General features: G+C 44.2%; 1 long non-coding RNA gene across 1 annotated transcript in view; it reads right to left on the reverse strand.

Annotated features, from left to right (window-relative positions):
- LOC307206537 overlaps nt 1–16260 on the reverse strand; it is a 36210-nt gene that overhangs the window by 7453 nt on the left and 12497 nt on the right. The window contains exon 2 of the long non-coding RNA XR_013834325.1: nt 15856–15945. This is a non-coding gene — a long non-coding RNA (uncharacterized lncRNA). The remainder of the gene's footprint in view (nt 1–15855; nt 15946–16260) is intronic.

The raw sequence follows: 16260 nt of genomic DNA on the forward strand, positions 1-16260 counted from the left end.
CTCCCTAGGCTTGGCAGAAAGTCCCATGTTCAGTCACTGGCATCTCCAGATATGGAGAGCTGCTGCCAGTCAGTGCAGACAATACCAATCTAGATGGGACAAGGGTCTGTTTCTGTGTAAGGCACCTTCCTATGTTCCTTCCTAGGATCCCGAGTCAATCTCATCAGCCTCATCACTACAGTATTGGAAGTTTTCCTTCCTTCCTTCCTTCCTTCCTTCCTTCCTTCCTTCCTTCCTTCTGCAATCACCTTTTTTGCAGTGCTTTCTTTAAGCAGACACAGTCTATTAGGAAAGGGACCAGAATTGTATAATTATTTGTTGTTGTGTGTTTGTTCTCATAATGGATCTGATTGTACCTTTTTAAAAAATGAATCTTGAACATATTTGGAGACAATTAATGAATTAATGGTTTAATGGGAGGTTATGGGAGGCTGGAGGCAGGAAGCATTTTTTTTTTTAAATAATATTTATTCGGAGTTTAAAAATTACAAAAAGAAAAAAGAACAATACAAAATACAAAAAAAAAGAATACAACAGCAAAATAAAAATACATTCACTTATAAAAGAAAAAAAAAACAGATTAAACCTTTACATAACTTTCTTCCTTTACTTATTTCCTTGACCTCCTCACACCTCCCAATTTTGTATTCTAGTTCAAATCGTTATTTCAGCAAATCCTTCCAACCTTATTTTCATTTAAGTAATTTAATTTAATATATTATAATTTAACGTCCTCTCTTTCGTCAATTTCATCAGCTCATTTTTACTTAATCCTTTATATCATTTCTACCCAAACCACCTAATTTTCTTTTTCCAACATCTTTCTAACAAACCTTAATTTTACAATATTTTTGAAGATAAACTTTAAATTTTTTCCAATCTTCTTCCACCGACACTTCTCCTTGGTCCCAGATTCTGCCAGTCATCTCAGCCAATTCCATTTAGTCCATCACTTTCGTCTGCCATTCTTCTCGGGTGGGTAATTCTTGTGTCTTCCAATACTTTGCGCTGAGTATTCTTGCTGCTGTTGTAGTGTACATAAAAAATGTTCTATCCTCCCTTTGCACCAATTGACCGACCATGCCCAGGAGAAAGGAAGCATTTTATGCCCATTTGCAGATGTCCTACCAGCAGGCAAGGGCTCATGATAGAGAAGGTGCATCTGTCTTCCCCTGTGAGGACTTAATTGCTAGCTCTCTGCACTATCAATGTTTTGAAAAAGCATCTCTAACATTTCAGTGAATGGCAAAATAAAGACAAAAAATAGCACTTAACAGAGGCAAGTCCCAGAAAATAGTGACAAGCCCTGGTACATAGGGTCAGGTAGGAAACCCTGGTGTCTGTGTGCATAACCAGCAAGAGTCTTGCAAAAGCATCAATACAACCTAGTCAGTGTCGAAGCAATGATTTTTCAACATCAACTTCATTGGACTGGTCATGTTGTGCGGATGCCTGATGATCGTCTTCCAAAGCAACTACTCTATTCCGAACTTACAAATGGAAAGCGTAATGTTGGTGGTCAACAAAAGAGGTTTAAAGACTGTCTCAAGGGAAATCTAAAATAATGTATTATAAACATGGACAACTGGGAAACACTTTGCCTGCAAGTGCTCCAGCCTTTACCAATGTTGTCATGGGCTTTGTAGACACTAAAACTCAGGATACAAGGGAGAAACATGCTAAGAGGAAGGCACGCTTGGCAAATCCACACTGTGATCAACTCCCGCCCGGAAACCAATGTCCCCACTGTGGAAGCACATGTGGATCCAGAATTGGCCTCCACAGTCACTTACGGACTCATTGTTAAAACCATGTTTATGGAAGACAATCTTACTCGGCTGCGAGTGATCGCCGAAGAAGAAGAAGAAGAAGAAGAAGAAGAAGAAGAAGAAGAAGAAGAACCACCTGCAATCTTGGTTTTTCAGCATCAGGATCTGACCAACTAAGCTACCCACTTGAAGGATTTATTTATAGACCACTTTAAAGTTCTTAAAGGGGTTGACAGTTTCCTGACTACTAACCTCGTGAATGTACCCAGATTGCTCCTGTCATGTTAAGAATGACTGGTATTGTTTTGGCAAAGGCAGGGTTGTGTAACCCTGTGGCCAGCGACTTCCACGAGCTAAAGCCTAATGTACCACTGACTTCCTTATCTATCCGGATATAACATGTGAGAATGCACTACTTTAGCAACATTTCCCCATGATTGGTAAATGACTCACGGACCATTCTAAATTTCGCATATTTCCCCTTACCATCTATGTCTGAGGAGCATTAGAGAGAAGGGCAGGGAAGGATACAATTAGCCTCAAGATTAAGCAACGTCATGTTGACAAGTTGATGGCATGCGTGAGTTAATACCGACCTGACTATGCTCCTACACTCTCAGGCAAAGGCTTACCAAACAGACGAAAGATGACCCAGGTCTGCTGTAGGCTGCATTAGCAAGACCATATGCAGTTTCAGGCAAATGTTTTGATCAGTAAAATGGGAAAATATATAAAGCTTTAAGGATGGGTTATATAAACCTATTTCTCAATCTATAAGCAGTAGGAAACAGCTGGAAGCTCATGGCTCAAAAGCAGCCCATGGATGAATGCTAGTTTGCCTTAGCAGCCTTATAAAAACTGCTGGATTTCATATTTTCAAAAATGGGGGATCAGTCATGATTCCTTTCTTTTTCCTATCAGCCCCCAGTGCAACTTGGGATCTTCATAACACTTTTTTGGTTGTTTAGTCATTTATTTGTGTCCGGCTCTTCGTGACCCCATGGACCAGAGCACACCAGGCACTCCTGTCTTCCACTGCCTCCCGCAGTTTGGTCAAACTTATGCTGGTAACTTTGAAAACACTGTCCAACCATCTTGTCCTCTGTCGTCCCCTTCTTCTTGTGCCCTCAATCTTTCCCAACATATGGTCTTTTCCAGGGAGTCTTCTCTTCTCATGAGGTGGCCAAAGTATTGGAGCCTCAGCTTCAGGATCTGTCCTTCCAGTGAGCTGGTTTCCTTAAGGCTGATTTCCTTAAGAATGGATAGGTTTGATCTTCTTGCAGTCCATGGGACTCTCAAGAGTCTCCTCCAGCACCATAATTCAAAAGCATCAATTCTTCGGCGATCAGCCTTCTTTATGGTCCAGCTCTCACTTCCATACATCACTACTGGGAAAACCATAGCTTTAACTATACGGACCTTTGTCAGCAAGCTGATGTCTCTTAGTAGAGCCTAACTAAGGACTTACCCACACTTCCATGTGTCCAAGCAGTTTGCTGCTTGCCTTATGCTTTCTAGGCATGGGTCTGAGCTGTTTTGCTTTTGTCCCACTGCTTTCCCTTGGAAAACTCACTCTTTAGTGCTAAATTGGAACAAATGACAACCTGCAGAAAATCCAATTGTAGTTTGTTCCGATTCAGCACTAAATGACAGGTTTCTTCATGGGGAAGTGGCAGAGCAATGTGGATGTAGCTTCTTAGAGGACAGTCCTACGCACAACTAACTCAAAAGTCTCTCATTGCACTCAGTGGGGCTTACTCCAAAGTAAGTCAGTATAGGATTGCAGTCCCATTGACCTTTATATATGTCTAAGGAGACATGCATAGAATGTTAGCATTTTTTTCATTTATGTATTGAAATGTTTATAAAACTATACACACTTATAAAGCACCTTTGGGGACAAAGTTCACACAAAGTGGCGCACAGCAGTATAAAAATATCTTGACAAGAATATACGTAACACTGTTTAAAAATCATCTGACGAAGAGTTCTGCCAAACTTGGCACTTTGATCACTGTCTTGTGATACTTTAGTGGATCATTCTGACCAACAATAACTCTTTGAAGCACTGTTGCAAGGGTGGAGAACCTGCGGTCCTCTAAGAAGTTGATGAACTACAGCTCCCATCATCCCTGACCATCAACCATGCTTGCTGGGGCTGATGGGAGCTGGTCCAACAGCCACAGGTTCCTCACCCATGCTCTATTTATTGCAGTGGGAGAGTTAAGCGAGTGCTAGAGATTTTGCCTATCCCTTTAAAATAAATGCTGCATTAAGTTATCCAAAATAAAAATGGGCTTCTGTATCATAGTAAACTCCATTCTCACAGATGTAATATTTTATGTTTCGTATCTATTATGCAAATGATATGTTTGACTATTTGCATGATTGATTCCGCATCTGCCAGTCAAGGAGAGCATTGGGTGGGAAGCACGACATGCATGCTCCATTCTCTGCTGAATCTCTCTTCTTTCATATCAGGTGATTCTGCCATTTTCCCAAACTTCCAGTCTTACCTTTGCAGAAAATTGCAGAGGAAACAAAGCCAGGATGCTGAATTTTACATTTAACATCCATTTAGAATGCAATCATGTCTACCCAGAAGTAAGCCTCACAGAGTTCAGTGGGACTTTTCCCCAGGTAAAGATGTATAACATTGCAGCCTTAAACCCTCACACAGAGCACAGGACACACAGTTTTAAGTGTGTCATGGGTTTTCTTTTCCTCCCCAGCAGGGGCAAAACTAGGCTTTATATCACCCAGGTCAAAGACCCAATTTGGTACCCTGCTGTCAGGGAACTGCCATCGGAGCCAGAGGCGGAGGGAAGGCTCCAGAGGGATGCCAGAGAGGGTCCGAGTAGGGAGAGAGGCAGCCCATCTGCTGGGGAAGGAAATCAGCGTAGCACCAGTGAAGAAGGGGGGCAGATGGGGGAATCGGCGAGGGGGCTCCAGGACTCCTCGCCGGAGACCAGCGGGGAGAGCACGGGTCCTCCGCTGCCCATACCCTCCCTGCGCAGAAGACTTCCACGCAGGGAGAGTAGGAGGAGACTGGGCGTCAAAGGACTTCTTTGCTGGAAGAAGTTCAAGAAACGCCCACTGACAGATTCTGCCAGCTACTGAGACAGCCACGAAGTGAAGGGCTGTCCAGACAGAAAGGATTCAACCAGGTAACCTAGCCAGGAGTGGCGACAACTTACGCACGAGCAACCCCTAGAACCATTACACCTGCCACTCATATTTGCATACACACACACACACACAGGCTGGGAGCCTCAACAGTGCTCCTCAGAAGGCTTCACTTGGGTCAGAAAACCCAGCTAGCACCCCTGTAGCTATGGCACTGCTCCCTAGTAACGTGGTTTCCTTCCCTCACCCCCCCAAAAACCTTTTGCCTTCTTAGCTCTCTAATATTGTGCAACAGAATGTGCTGGGCAAATAAGTACTCCTACTTGACCCCAGCGTAACTATTACACATGCACAAACTGAGAACCTTGGAGCAAGCCTTTCCTGAGTAAGCAGAATTGTGTACTAGGCAGCGGCAAAAAGGCATTTCAGAAGCAACTGTACATTGTTCAACAACCTCTGGCTGCAGAAGCCAGATTCTTGTCATCCCAAACATCCTAGCCTGACAAGGCCTCCATTGGGAGACGACTTGAGTAGTTAGGAATATGTAGTCTTGCAGTCCCTGAATGTCTTTCTTTTCCAGGACGGTAGAAGCCTAGCGAAACCAGTCTTCTTGATACAATACAGTTTTGCGGTCACCCCAGGCTGAATTTTTGAAGCCTCCTGTATTTGGGGGATATTTCATTGTTGATACATGATCCACTGCAGAACACCTCTGTGGACATTTGCCCTGGATTTCCTGCACTTTGTAAGGCGTCCTAGGGTTCAAAGCAGGATGTTGGCAAAGGATCTGCACTTCTCCTTTGCGCCTCCAATATTGTGGGAGGGCGGAAGAAGCACAGGGAGGATTGCAAAACGTGCTCCCTGCTTCAACCTTTGATGCTGCAGGTTAAAGGGGAGTGCAGGAAGGCTTGCAAAAAACTTCCCAGGATAGCTCAGTCTGTAGAGCATAAGACTCTTAATCTCACAGTCTCAGGTTCAAGCTCCACGTTGGGCAAAAGATCCCTGAATTGCAGGGCGTTTGACTAAATGACCCTCTTGGTCCTTTTGAACTCTACTCTTCTATGATTCTAAGAGGGCACCCTAGAAACCACACACACACACACACACACACACACACACACACACATATACAGGAAAGATCCTCGGGGCACAATTTGAAATCCACTGATGGCAAGCAGAAATGGCCTTTGGTTTGGACTCAGTCTGACCCTTATGTTTCCCTCCCCTTATGGTTTTGATCTATGGGCTTCTTTTAAAATGAGGCTGCATTTTAAATTGCATTTTAACTTGTATTTAAAAGTATTATTTTTTGCCCTATTATGTTTTTACTGTAATTTTACTGGTGTTAGCTTCCCTGAGCCCGGCTCTGGCCGGGGAGGGTGGGGTATAAATTATTATTATTATTATTATTATTATTATTATTATTATTATTATTACGGCAGGAGGCACTCAAGGAGGAAAAGATGATGCATTTGATGGTGTCTCTGATTTACAAAATCAAAGTTGTTCACTGGTGTTGTTGTTTTCTTGAAAAAGCATCCTGTGCACTAATACTTGGAGCATGAGTTTGCTTTTATAGCCAAAATGGTACCATGCAAAAGCGGCTTGCCAGAGAAGAGACAGAGCCACAACAATAGCTTCCTCTCAGGTGGGTCACTGTTGCTTACCAGGAGGGGCGGCCCAGGTGGCCGCAAGGTCAGTGTGGTGCAAAGCACCACCAGGCGTGCCAGATTTGCATGCTTCTGGTAAACAGCAGCAAGCTAACAGCTTGCTATCTCCATCAAACCTCTTTTGGTACCATCCATGTGAAAGAGGAAGGAATCGGCAATCTTAGGGGAACCCCAAAGTTAGTAGAAGTACTAAAAAAAAAAAAAAAAAGGAAAAGGTTTTTTTAAAGGGGGAGGAAAACCTTGATGAGGACCAGTGGCATGCGGTGAATTTTTTTGTAGGGGAACAGTTAGGGCCAGAGGTGCCAGAGGTGCCAGCTTGTGAGAGCTATTGGAGGGGTGTGGCTGGCTGATGTCACTCATATGAGCATTGCACCTCCCTCCCTCAGCCAAACAGAAGCTTCCCAGGCTTTGGAAAGGAGTTGCAAGCTTTTAATACTAGAATACTCTAATTTACCCGGAACATTTAAGGAACTCGCCTAGTCCCCCTAGTCCATTGACCACAAGCCACTGATGAGGACCAAACATCCTGGCGGGAACAGAATGGGAAAACGGGAGGAGGGGAATGGAATATCCTGCAGGTGGTGATAGCCAGCTGCCTGGAATCAAGAACAGGAACATTTCCCATTGCAAACTTTTAGTGCACCTCACTTGTGGGTTTGGGGTTTGTTTTTAAAGGACTCTTAATGGACAGGTGCTTCTAACAGCTCCACAAAAGACAGAAATCCAACCTCTACAACTTTTCCTATCACCCTGTTTCTGTGCTGCAGAAAATATTTACCTGTTGACTTGCTGCAACTCAGCAATCAACAGCTGGACATAAACAGCTGTGGCTGCACTGATCACTGCATCTCTTACTCTTGGGAAGGATTTGCCTGCTGATAACCAATGGAAGAGTCCCTGACCATTCAAACAGAGGCAATTGGGAAAGCTGCCACCAAAATGTAATTTAAAACAGAAATTCACTACTGTCAAGTTTTGATTCCATTATCACATTGCAATGTTTTAGACCCTGTGGCTTTTAGATTGTAAAGCCATATGATGAGCCAAGATGAAAATGTTTTAGATAACTAAGTAAATACAGAGACATTCAATGCAATTTCAGAGCTCCTCTTGATGAGGAGAATTCAGAGGGTAGAGAGAGACCTGTTGCTTCCACTAAAACTATTTAGATCGTGTCTTTCAAATGTATCTGAAGCTGTGCATTGAAATGGAAAGCTCCACAACCCATTGTAGCTATTTTAATGGCCGGTAGATGGCAGAAGAGATACAATCTCTTTCCCAGCCTTTTCATAATACATTGGCACTGTCTGGCTCCATTATCCTTAGAGCGTAGGGCAGAGTGTACAGACAGCAGTGTTAAAAGGTCTGCTTTTTTCTCCATACTATTGCATGTTGTGTAATACTTGAAGACTGGCATAGCAGCCTCAAAGGCACACTTAACCTCTGAATGTGAATTGCAGTGCAATTGGGAAATTCTGGTGTACCAAATGTGTCACCTTACTTGCCACTTCAGCAGACCCTCCAAGTTTCCCTATTATTATTATTATTACTATTATTATTAGCCAATGCTTCCCCAACTACATCTTAAAAAAACATTTTTGCAATTGCACTTAAGTGAGAAAGTGGTGTAAAGCTTATGTAATGTAATGTTTCTTTTAAAAATGCCCCACTGTCTGCATTGATCTGTATTGCAAGGGAAGGCGAGTTCCCGAAAATGTCTGGTCCGCTGCCTCACCCCAGAAAGGGCACTGTTACCCCAAGGGTCCTTGCTGAGGGAAGAGCTTCTGACCCTCACTAGCAATTTACAGCGGTGAAGTCTATATTTCCTTTAATACAAAGGAGACAAGCTTCATGGATAGTAATCAGGTCATCATGCTTAAACGCATAAGCTCTTTGGCACTAAATAAATAATGGTGTGTGTGTGTGTGTGTGTGTGTTCCTCTTGGAACTTTTCATTCAACATCCCCTCAAGTAAACTGTGTCTCCATCTTCTCCAGCTGCAGCAGGTACGTCAAACCCATTGGTGTGGATGGAACAGAGGCTCCATCTGTACCTTTAAAGCAGGAGTTCAGGGATAATTTTTGTCCTGCGTCTTTGCTTCTCGATTTGTATTGTTATTTTATGCACTGTGACTTGCTGTTATTTTTATAGTTTAGAAATTATTTATTGTCATTGTTAAGAGTGAATTTCTGTTTAATTATTATTTGCTGATATTCAATTTTACTGTGTGCTATTATATTGTAATGAGTTACTGAATATTACTTTATTTGATACAGGTTGTTTATTTTAAAGTTATGTTTTTATTATTACATTTTTGAATTGTATCAGATCTGTCATAAGGTGTGTGATCTTTGTTGTTTCTTCAGCTTGTGTATAATAATATAGAAAAGCATTATACAAATAATAATAATAATAATAATAATAATAATAATTTTTTATTTATATCCCGCCCTCCCCAGCCGAAGCCAGGCTCAGGGCGGCTAACAACAATAAAATAATACAACATTCTAAAATCATTTCATTATAAAATTAATTCAAATCAAATTGATGGCAACCACTGGGCTAGAGTTCTGTGAAGATTGCCAAAGGAGGGAGTCAGGCTGTGCCCTGACCAAAAGCCTGGTGGAACAGCTCTGTCTTGCAGGCCCTGCAGAAAGATGTCAAGTCCCGCAGGACCCTAGTCTCTTGTGACAGAGCGTTCCACCAGATCGGAGCCACAGCCGAGAAAGCCCTGGCTCTGGTTTTTTTAAAAAGCAGTGTTAGGCCGCTTTAAACAGTCATTCATGGCTTACCTCAAAGAATCTGGGAACTATAGTTTATTTGTTTGGAGACCTCTATTCCCCCTATAATTCCTAGAGTGGTTTAACAATTAACCCCTCTTTGCAAAGGGGATAATAAACAAACTACAGGGCCCAGGATTCTTTGGGAGGAGCCGTGACTGTTTAAAGTGATATGGTACTGCTTTAAATGTACAATGCATGTTATAGAGATACCCACAGGGAAAAGTCCCACATCTCGAATAGTGAAAAAGGCGAGTTGCAATTCCACTTGTACGTTACAGCAGAAGAGCAAGGGTTTCTTGCTCCCTTCTGGAAGCAGCTACCGACTGCTATCGTGCTCTTTCTAATTTGTGGTAGAATTCAAACAAACCTTGAATTTTATCTTTATTTTGCTTAAAACTGCAGCCGAGCACACTCTGGGGACCAGATTATCCTCCCAGTTTTCCAAACAGCCTCTGCTTCACTGACGTCAAATGGGCTGCTATATTCTATGTGCCAACTGGGTGCATCAAGCTTTTTAGACCCTTTAAGGGAATAAAAAATTGTTCTCATATATATATTTCCATCAAGGCAGCACTTACTGATCAGGAGGCCTGATTAAGTGACATTGCCTGCTTATCTATCTACAGACAGATAAAATAAAATGTGCATTAAAAGAACAAGATGGACAGTACGTAAGAAATAGTAATGTGGGAATGACGTAAGTAGAGGAGTTATGGTTTGCATACAAAATGTCCCAGGTTCAATCCTTGAAATCCCCAGGGAAGGCTGGGGCAGACTCCCGCCGGAATGCCGGAATCCCTGGAGAGCTTCTGCCAGTCAGTCAATAGGAAACAGCGTGGTGGGTTGGAGACACTTTTGAGATGTCCAAACTGTCGGAATTCAGGGCCGGTCAGAGGTATGTGCCTATCTCTCCAGGCACCGGCTGAATTCTTTTGACCTCCCTCCGGCGACTCCCGGCAGGCGAAATACACGAGGTCCGTTCCGGCGATTTTCCTCAGGCTGTGAGAAAAACACACCAAACTGCTTCTCCTCCTCCCTGCTCTCCAGCATATCCCCAGGGAGGGGAATCAGACACAGACAGAAATGTATCTACATGTTTTATTCCTGTCTTCAGCAGTCATATAGAGAAAACATGTCTGCTCTCATCAACAAACAGAGAGAAACTCCAAACTCCGCCCATGTACATCCTGTACAGGTCATATGACACACACACTGAGCTAACATCCAGTGCTCAGTTCAGAATGGACTGCCCCTTTGTTTCCATGGCAACAGTCACACACATCCTGTTTGGCTTTGCAGCCACAAGCAGCTGACTTGGCTGCTACAGCCTTTGCTTGCTGCAGCATTGCTGCTTTAGAATAACACAAACAGGTGAGTCACTGCCGCTTACAAGGAAGGGTAAGGTGGTGGGCAGGGGAGTGCAGTGCAAATGTGCTGGCAGGACCACTGGGTTGGCTCTGTTGGTGTGTTTGCACCGCACCACCCTCTCCTGGTAAACAGCAGTGCCTCACCTGGCAGATCAGAGAACTGCTTTCACCCCACCGTGCTGCCAGTGGGCGTGCAGTCTTTTGTTGAATCTTACAAGGAGGAGAACCTCAGATCTGAGGATCTCAGTCAATGGGCAGATTCACATGGGACGTGGCGGTCTTTCAGGTACTCCAGCTTCAAACCCCTTTAGGACTTACAGGGGTCAAAAGGGGCTCTTGGGAAGAACCTGGCAGCCGACACGACATGGGTCCCATTCAACAGCCTAGTATCCTGAACCTGGTGCAAGTGCCTGATGCCTTTTCAAAGGCATCCCCACATACAATGTATTGCAGTGCTAGTCTAAGGATGTTACCAAAGTGTGATAGGAAACTGTGGCCAGGTGATTTCTTTTCCAGAAGAGCATGCTCCTTGTCAATCAACCAACTCAAATTGGTATAAGGGACATCATGCTACAGCTGTCAAACTGGATCTAAAAGCACCCTCAAGCTGCAAACCTGGTTTTCAAAGAGTATTGCAAACTACTCCACAACAGGCCAGGCACCATTGTTATGGTCTCATCAACCATCTTATAATACCTTTCGTCTTCTTCAGGAATTATTACCTAAAGAGGCAGGAAGGCTGGGGGAACAGGTTTAGCCTCACCCACAGGGCCACATGATTTCTTCCAGCCCCTCATGCGATGGAGTAAATTTCTGTAGCAGGGAGTCTTGCGTATCCAATGGAGACTCCATGTGCAGTCGAGAACCCTGGTCTTCAGAACCCTGCATTTGGAACATTATCAAGACTGTTGATCAGATTACACCTCCTTGCCCAAATCAACTCACATCTCAATGCAGATATTCTCAGGGCATTGTTTCTGCAAACACATGAGGCTGAGTGTTTCCAGATGTCCATCCACATTTGGAAAATACACACACCATCTCAGGTTACCGGAATCTCTAGCCTGAGTTATCTGGCCAGTAAGTTCATTCCCTTGAGGAGATATCATAAAAGTGAAAGAACTCATTGCAGTGTCAGCCAGGGAGTATCCTGTTTTCTGCTTTGCACAATTTTAAGGCCAAAGCAGATTTATATCATTCATCAGTGTGTTTGTGTATATATGTATACATGTATATACACCTAAATTTAATCATTCTGATCTGAATTGAGGCTGTGGCATAAGGGAGGAGGAAGTTAATCCATTGCCCTGATGACAGTACTAATCCTTAGAGGAGACCCCACCCAGTTGCTACTTGCCTTGGGGGCAGCAATGGGCAGCAATGGGAGCTTCTCTCCCAGTGCAAATACCAACTGGAGGGGAGCCCAATATGCACTGAGAAAGCAGCAGAGCAAGGGTTAAAGCATGTCCCGCTGCTGCTTCCATGGTGAAGCTTAGGATTTGGGACAAGGAGCTACACAAGTACTTTATTGTCTCTCTCAAACAAGAACAGACACCAGAAACATCTGGTGCCACCTAGCGACTTAACTACCTACTGATTATTCAAGAATCTGAAAGAAATGTCAGGTCTTAAATCTGCAGGCTTTCCAATCCCATGGGTCAGTGGTTTTCAACCCATGTGCCGTAGCACCCTGGGGTGCCTTGAATGATGGTCAGGGGTGTCATGGGCAACACTGGCCTCTGGCCTCCTTTCCTTCCCTCCATCCTCTGATGCCCTCTCACATCTCTGCCTTCCAAAGGCAGGCAGAGACAACCCAATGGTGCCTCTGGGGCTGGCCAGGGGGTGCTGATTGCCAGGAGCTGAGGCAGCCTTGGAGTAAGCAAGCAAGTGGGTGAGGGAGCCTAGCCACCCAGTCCACCAGCCCTTGCAGTTGGGAATGGACAGACAAGTGGGAAGCAGGGCAGGCAGGCGCTGTGCTGGCCTTTCTTGTGCTTGCTGTGTGAGCTAAGGGCCTGGTGCATGCAGGCCCAACAGTAACCTACTGCTGCCACTGCTGTCTCCCAAGGTAAGGTGCTGGCCTCATGTTCACTTTTGGCCAGTCTCTGTTGGGGCTCTAAGGCTGGGGGCCTCTTCTTCCCAGACCCCTGTGGGGCAGTGTGAGGAGGCAGGAGGTGTGTGGCTCAGAGATCAGGGGCAGCAGCACTGGCTTCCCATAGAACTCCCAAGGAAAGGGGAGAAGAGAGGAGACTGAGGGAATACTCCACAAGTGAGGGTGTTTGAAAAAGGGTGAGAGGCTGCCAGCTCTGCAGGCAAGGGGTGACATAACTGGGCTCCTGAGCCCCACAGGGGTGCCGCAGAAAGAACGTAGTTGTTCAAGGGAACCGTGGACTCAAAATGGTTGAAAACCTTTGCCACAGGTATCTGGTTGGCCACAATGAGAACAGGATGGTGGACTAAATGGACTTTTGGTCTGATCCATCAGGGTTTTCTTATGTTGATGCCCCTCATGTTAGAGTATGTGTGCGCCATCCAGCCTGCCTGCCCTGCATCCCCTAACTTAGCCTGCTGCCCTCAGATACACTGCTGTCTCTTTGCCACTGTTGGAGGAAGTTTCAGCTCTCGGTCTGATCGACTTTTGTACATGGAGTGCAAGGAGGCCACCATCTTGTCCTTTGCCACAGGCAACACAATGTCTTGGGGCTCGACTGGTTACCATGTACACTGATAAGCTTGCACACCATTTTGTGACATTTTGGTTGTCCTCATAAAAGTATCACCCTTCTATGGGTTTTCGAATGGATAAATGTGTCCTCCACAACTTTGTCACTTTAAGAATTCATCTGGACTTATCAGCACATGTTGTGGTAGTTACTCCTCTAAGTTGCTTACCAATAATGTGAAAAAATACTTGCTCTTGTCTGTCCTGAGCGTACTGGCCCTCACTATCATGAATTGTGAAGGCAGAAATAAAACATTGAGATTCCTCTTACTGATTGCACAAGGCACTGTGGAAAATAAAAATAAAACTACAAGTCCCTGCTGATGGTTTGCCGTCTAGTCTTGTTAACCAAGTTATGTTAATCTACAAATGGAAAGTTTAGTGCTGTTGGGTCACTTTTTATATATGCTTCTAGAATTGCCACCTGAATGAGAAGATGTTATGTCCAACTGAGCATATAAAACATATATCTTTGCAACTCCACTAATTCTCTATTAGTTCTAAATGCAGAGCAGTGCAATGTCCCTGTTTTGTTTCTGCTTTATCTCTAAAGGTTTGGTGCTGGGATCCACTGCACAGAGGCTCTAAGAACAAGATGGCAATGGTTGTTAGGAGTGCTTCATTGCATTGGTTCTTATGACCCTTAAACGATAAATGAGTATTCATGTTGTAGGTGAGGGGTTGAGACCAAGAGATTGTAGGGTGCCTAAGGCAGTACAATCCTATACAGTAGAACCACGGGTTGAGAACTTAATTCGTTCTGGAGGTCCGTTCTTAACCTGAAACTGTTCTTAACCTGAAGCACCACTTTAGCTAATGGGGCCTCCCACTGCCGCCACACCGCCGCAGCACGATTTCTGTTCTCATCCTGAAGCAAAGTTCTTAACCCGAGGTACTATTTCTGGGTTAGCGGAGTCTGTAACCTGAAGCGTCTGTAACCTGAAGCATCTGTAACCCGAGGTACCACTGTACATGCCTCAGAGCATTGGAAGACTGCAACAGCCCAAGGGCCTGTCCATTCTCACATTGGCCAATCAGATGCTTATGGGAAGCCCACATACTACTCAAGAATAACACAAATTGTTTCTCTCTCCAACTAAAAAAGTGAAATTGCTCCCAGCTGCAAACTCTGGGAGCAGGGTTGTGAAATTTGGTCACCAGCATTTCAAGCCGGTCCTAGCAGCTGTTCAAAGCCGGTGTGTTTCCATCTCCCCATTTTCCATCCAGGGTAGGAGAACGTTGACACACATCCTCCTGCCACCAGCTCCTGCCTTTTTGCTGCTGGTCACCCATAACCCAGAGCAAATATTCTTGCTTCATTTTTCCACTTGGACATGAACAGCTGGTTTTAAAAAATGGGAGAAAAAAATGCAGAAGCAGAACTACCCATGTTGTGTAAGTCACTGTTCAACTCTCTTAGGCCATGCACACATTGAGAAATCAGCTATTAGCTCAAGGCCACATGGCAGCAAGTAATATTTTCGGCAGAAGATTAAATAAGAGTGTTCTAGTGCCAAAGGACGAGGTCAGATCAGATATAGGCATTTGGAGACACAGATCAAGGAACTCAGTGGCCTCTATGCCTCCCCCTACCCCCCAAATAATATACAGGAGCAGGAACTAACCAGCTGACAGGCTGTACAGATTAAGTACTGGATGAGGCCCATGGAAGGACGTACCTCCTTGGCCACCCCAAACGTCGACATTGTGCATTCAAGAACAAAATGTGTAAATTAAGTTGGCCATGTTTACAAGTATATCCCCATATGTTTTGCTTGGAGAAGGGACTGCAAAGCAAAGGCTGAGCAGGCAGGATTTCTGATCCCTGGCAACTCCAGTTAAAAGGGTCAGGGAGCAGGGGTTTCTGCTTGAGACCCTGGACAGCTGCTGCCCATCAGAAAAGACAATACTAGTCTTAGCTAGTACAAGACAGTCTTCTATAGTCAGATTTAGAAAAGATATACCTTGCAAAGGGCAAAGAACAAACATAACAAAAGTGGAAGAATGCTGAGTTTAGAAAGCCAGGTTAGGAAGTTTAGGTTATGTACTTTTTTGCGGTTTTATTTGTTTTTTTCGGCTGCTTTTGTTATGTTGTAATTATGTGTTTTTTCCACACAAGCCATCTTGAGCATGCTTTGAACCAAGCACAGGTGGCATATAAATAAAATGATTGTATGCATATATGTAATGGTAAAGTTTCTAACAATCCCAGTCTTAATTAGCACATGTTGACATTTGCAGCTTTGCTTGCTGTGCGGTGGATTGGAGACAATCCAAAAACTAAGGCTGGAAGTAGCTCAGAGCAGAGGTAATGAGTTATAATCTTCTTATCTGACATGAGCTGCTGAACAACCTGCCTTGGAAAATTACTGATATGAGGGAAAACCTTGCTGTTTTAGCATGAAGAAGAGTTATGTCTACCTTGGGAGTCGCTTGGGGTAACTGGTTATCATGCTTTCCCATCAGTCTATGGGGCTTGTTGTTTTCATGCTGCTTGCATATTCCGGATGTCTGGGAAAAAGCAAAGCCGAACAAAAAAATAAAATGAAGATATGCTTAGGCAGAAGCAGAAAGATTCCACTGGAAAGTTTTATTTCTTTTTCTTTAAACAGATAACCCCTGGCTATATTGCAAGACGCTTTTGAAAGCAAAACTGAGCACTACAATGCATAGTTTGGCTCAGCCCTAAGAAATGTCCTGCTGGTTCAGACCATGGGTGCCAACTTGAATAAAATATGGGGGGGGGCAGGTAAGCCCCACCCTGCATAATTGACCACAAGATGCAATGCACACACACTATTTGAATGGCAATGCCCACCTGTTAAG

The sequence above is a fragment of the Podarcis cretensis genome (genome assembly GCF_951804945.1).
Source record: "Podarcis cretensis genome assembly, chromosome: 17".
Lineage (NCBI taxonomy): Eukaryota > Metazoa > Chordata > Lepidosauria > Squamata > Lacertidae > Podarcis > Podarcis cretensis.